The sequence below is a fragment of the Mus pahari genome, chromosome 5, assembly GCF_900095145.1.
Source record: "Mus pahari chromosome 5, PAHARI_EIJ_v1.1, whole genome shotgun sequence".
In the NCBI taxonomy this organism is placed as follows: Eukaryota; Metazoa; Chordata; class Mammalia; order Rodentia; family Muridae; genus Mus; species Mus pahari.
The window spans coordinates 105,142,277-105,147,971 of NC_034594.1; positions in this window are offsets into that span (position 1 = coordinate 105,142,277).

The window sequence follows — 5,695 nt, forward strand, 5'->3', positions numbered from 1 at the left end:
CCAAGAAGTGGGAGTGGGTGGGTAGGGGAGTGGGGGCGGGGGGAGGGTATAGGGAACTTTTGGGATAGCATTTGAAATGTAAATAAAGAAAATATCTAATAAAAAAAAAACATAAAAAGAGTGTGAAGTAAGTTGGCCATGAAGCTATAGCAGAAAAGGAGAACAGATCACAAGCCATGAGAGCCAAGGGCTCAAGAGAGTATTTTCCAAGGCCCTTAAGTATGATGGCACACAGCTATAGCCATAACACTAGCGACGGTGAGCCCAGTATACTCTGAGTTCCAGGCCAACCTATACTACCTAGCAAGATCACATCAAAAGTAAATAAAATTACTCAAAAGTGTCTCAAAAGTAAATAAAAAAGGGTTTCTGGGTATGGTAATAGATGAGGAGCTGCCTCTATGTGCCCTAGTGAAGAAGAGAAGATTAAAATGACTAGAATCCCTGTAGGGGGAGATGCTGATACTAAAGTCTGGTTCTCTAAATAGTCCTTGATTTGGTCAATAAAGGAATTGCTGGGTGGAAGGAACAGATAGGATTTTCAGGTCACAGGAAGAAAAGGAGATGGAGGAAAAGAGAAGGGCTTTTCTGCCATGCTCTGAAGTGAGAAGCATTAAACAATCATGTTAGATCTCGGGGGAGCTAGAACCAGCGGCCTCTGCCACAAGAGGATAGCCAAAGAGGTTAGAGAAGGCTAACTGGTAAGTTTAGGGCAGGAGATTCTGTGTTCAGCAATTGTGCTAGCTGGTAAGTTCTAAAGTAATAAAGCTGTGTGTTTTTTATCCGTGGATTCACAGGTCTCAGGTGGAGCTGATAACTAGACCCTTCCAGGAGCAAAGGCAGGTAGACAAGAGAAGCTGGGTCAGTGATGGTGGTGGCTAGGTTGAGCTAAGCCAGGAGGAACAAAAGGAAATGGGAGGGACCAGAGTGTAGGTAGCAGCTCCAGGGTCACTGCTCCCTGGCAAAGCTGGTAGCCTGAGGCTTAGGGAAACTAAAACAGGAGGAACAAAAGAGAAGCTGAGAGTGAGGCCCTTGGAGTGCCACAGCTTCCAGGCAAGCTGAGAATGGGGCTGGAGGCAACAGATCTCAGAGCTAAGTCAGAAGGGGCCAGAGCAAGGGCCAAGTTCCCAGGAAAGGCAGAAGCATGTTTTTTTAAAATTACATGCAGTAAATTCCTATGAGAGAAAGGCCAGAAGAACATCAGAAACACACAAAGGACCGCGGGGAAATGAAAACAGGTAACAGAGAAAAAAAAAAAAAAAAAAAAAAAAGCCATGGTAACCTCTAAAAAATCATCATGGCGAAACAGCCAGGAGTGGCTGCTCCACAGCCACTCTCCAGTGCTCATCCCAGGCAGGGCTCAGTAGTAGCTGCCAAGGAAGAGTTGCTTCCAACTGAACCCAGCTACAAGAAAGACAAGCTAAAGAGAGACTGGCTGGACTATGGAACTGCAAGCGGGAGCTAGACTCTCCGTGGGCAGAAAGATGGCCAGAGCATCGCAGAGCTATGGGGACTGGGTTAACAGTACTTAAGCTGAGCCTCCCTGCAAGTACCCAGAGGGCAGCTAGCCTGAGGAGTATAAGGAAGGTAGCTCCTCTGCCTACCGCCTAGGCAAACAAGGAGGGAAAAGGAGCAGTGTACTGAATTCTTAGACAAGAGCTGTCTGAGAAGAAGAATAAAAATGGTCAGAAAGCACTGGAAAGAGGGTGCCCAGCAACAACCATAAACACAAGTGTGAGTGTACCCTCCACACTCCATCACGGAAAGCCCCCAATGCACACCAGAGATGAAGCTGCAGCAGGCAGCCAGGGCCCTGGAGAAAGGAGAATGCCATACAGCCCCCTTTTAGGAGGGAAAACATATGATGTTTGAAGCCATCGCCCACAGGCAGACTGTGGTGTAAGATGGCTAAGGGTGGGAGGAACTGTGCCTACCACACCCAGCAAGAAACATGGACTGCTATTCTATGCTAGCCGTGCATTGGAATTTTAAATATTTGTTTCAGTACTTCAGTTGCTTGGTTGTTTTGTTTTAGCTTCTGTCTCATCTAAATAGGCTTTTATGGTTGTCTTTTCTTCTGGTCTGTACCTATTCTAGGACATTTTCTCCAGTATTCCTAATCACTTGGACCCACACTTATCCTCTATTTTAAAACTTTGTATCTTCCCTTCCCCATTCCTTTTACTTCTTAATTATTTACTTCTTCCTCCTTTGATTTCTTTACTAATTAGCTTTGCTCCCAAACCTATTAACTGTGTTTTCTCAAGTCAGTACCTTAGTACCACTGTCCCTAAACCCAACTAAGAACACAAGGAAAGGGACAAGTGTCCACTACTGCAAGTTCACACCAAGACTGATGCCTGTCTTTGCATCTATCACTGTAGTCAGCATCCCTTCTAAAAGTTCAGGAAGCATCAACGCAAAACCAGCACACCAGAGGTGCTTGAAAAAAAAAAGTAAATCAAAGAGTGTTGGAAATGTGAAGAAGAATAAAAAAAAAAAAGCCAGGGACTACAACCAACCATCATAATGGAAGTGCAACACACACACACACACACACACACACACACACACACGCACAGCAATTATAAGAAAACAGCCACAAGACAACAGTTCCCCAAAACCAGAAGCCAAAGGTGGTGGTGAATGAAGTGCTGGACATGTTTTAGAGTCCTACAAAGAAGCAGGTGAATGAAGTGAAGAAATCACCAGGGGACCCAAAGCAGAGAGTCAGAGAAATAGGAAAAGGTGAGCAAGGTGGATAACAGACAGAAGCAGGGAGACACTTCAGCTCAAGACTGAGAATAAGCCAAACAGAACGCTGGGGAGTCAAAGCGTCAATCAAATAAATAAAAATACAGTGGACGGTATCATTAAACAAAGCCATGCCACAAAGAGAAGAAGAAAGACTACCAAGGAATGGACAAATTAAAGATGATAATCCATTCAGACATACAAAGAAAAGTTGGTCAGCATGACCAAAACCCAGGACACGTTCAAAAGACCAAACCAAAACATCCTCACAAAAGAAATAAAAAAAAGTTGAGGTTAAAAAATCTAAAAACATGATTAGTTTCTCCAATAAGTTTATGGTAGGAAATTTCCCAAGCCTATACAAAGAAATAAGCATATAAACACAAGAGGCATTTAGAGCCCCAAATTGCAAGAATCTCTCTCACAACCACAATATATCATAGTCAAGATGTCAGCACTGCAAAGCAAAGAAACTCTACTAAAGCTCTAAGGGGGAAAGGCCAACCCACCCTCAAAGGCAAACATGACAGAATAACATCAGCTCTGTCATCAGCAACCCGAAAAACTGGGAAACGTGGATACACGGCAGCACTGGGTCCTGAATGTACACACCTGTCAATCGAGTGGCTCTGTACAGTAAAGCTACCTCTTGAAACTGAGGAAAAAATAAGAACATTTGCAAACTAAGGCAGTTCACAACAATTATGCTATCACTGTGGAAACCACTGAAAGTGGGTTGAAGGGATGGCCCAGATGCTAAGAACCTGTCTTGCTCTTCCAAAGGTCCCAAGTTCACTTCCTACCACACACAGCTAGCCGCTTACAGCTGTCTATTATGTCTCCAGGACATCTGACACCTTCTCCTGGCCTCCACAGGTACCTGCACACATGTGACATACACTTTCATATACATTATTATTGAATTAATAATTTTTAAGTCCCCCAAAAGAAAATATTTAAACAAGTAGCATACTAAAAGAAAAAAATGTATTCACAAAAACAAACAAAAGAATTGATTTTGGAAAGAATCCATCTTATCAGACACAGTAGCCCAGGGAAACTGTAACATGAAACAAAGAGCAAGAATCCAGTCAGTCAGAACAACCACTAACAAAGCCGTAGGCACTAGCGAGCATCCCTCAAGAACAACCTTTGACACAAATGCCCCATTCAAAGGTTCAGACTATCTGAATTCATTAAAAAGCAAAATGCAACTCATTGCTGTCTCCTGGAAACATACTCACTGGCAAAGAACCTACGGCAAAAAGGTCAGAGTCAACCTGTCAATCAAATGAAAGCTAGAGAAAAGTTTCCTTGGCTACTCTAAGGTCTAATAAGGTTGTCCTCAAGCCAAAGTCACTATAGCCAGACAGTAGTGGCACACACGCTTAACCCCAGCACTCTGGAGGCAGAGGCAGGAGGAGAAATGAATTCAAGGCCAGCCTGGTCTATAGAGCAAGTTCTCAGGCAGCCAGAGCTACACAGAGAAACTCTGTCTCAAACAACAGACAAGTAATAAGTATATAAATAAATTTAATATCATAGATTTTGATAAGAATTTCCTTAAAAAACAAATTATAAATATATACTGATAAAAATTTTTATTTTTAATTGTAACATAAAATCCATATGATTTCTTCAAAGTATTCTTAATATAAAACTGTTTCTTATTAAGGCTAAACCATATATAAACAGATATTTGTTTACTGAAGATCTCTCTTGTGTTTTTCTTTTATAATGAAGACATAGAAAATATAATCCCAATTAACAATAACATTCAAAATCTTGATTTATTAAAATATACCTTATATATGATATTATATATGTTTATATAAACTGTCTGTGTATGATTCTAGTTTGTTTTGACATAATTTACTTAGTATCAAATTGCCTCATATATAAGTGCTCATGTAAACTAATATTGTTGTTAACTTGGTGCGGCTTCCTTTGGCTCCCAGTAAAACTAAAATTTCATGAAACAACTTCTTATAAAAGACCAAAGGCATATTTAATCAATAAGACCATATAGGTAAACCAATAGAGAGCCAATGTTCATCAATCTTTCTTTAGGACAAATAAAATGAATTTTTAAACTTACACAATTTAAACTGTTTTAATAGCAAGATATACATAATCATAGAATTCTAGTCAAGATGTTATCACCTTGACCCAACTCTGGTTCTACAACATGGTCCCTGTTGTTTGGCATTGTAATCAGCTGTGAGATGGTTAGTTTTGTCCCAGGATACATTTTTCTATTAGGTAACAACCCTACCTTGAGATACTGAATTTTTGAATCCAAAGAAGAAGAGGACTGACTACCCACGTCTGTGTTTTAAGATATATTTTGTATATATATGAGTACATTCTAAGGATTTTAAAGAATTTTATAAACTGCCACCTCCTCTTCAAAAAACAAGCAAACAAAAAAACACCACCGGAATGGTTTAATATACGGAAATCCATCAATGTAATCCACTATGTCAACAAACTCAAAGACAAAAACCACATGATCACCCCATTAGATGTTGAGAAAACATTTGACAAAAATCCAACACCCATTCATGATAGAAGTCTTGGAAAGACCAGGAATTCAAGGCCCCTACCTAAACATAATAAAAGCAATATACAACAAACCAGTAGCCAACACCAAAATAAATGGAAAGAACCTGGAGGCAATCCCACTAAAATCAGGAACTAGACAAGGCTGCCCACTTTCTCCCTACCTATTAAATATAGTACTTGAAGTCCTAGCCAGAGCAATCCGACAACAAAAGGAGATCAAGAGGATACAAATTGGAAAGGAAGAAGTCAAAATAACACTATTTGCAGATGATATGATTGTATATACAAGTGACCCTAAAAACTCCACCAGAGAACTCCTAAACCTGATAAACACTTCAGTGCAGTAGCTGGATATAAAATTAACTCAAACAAATCA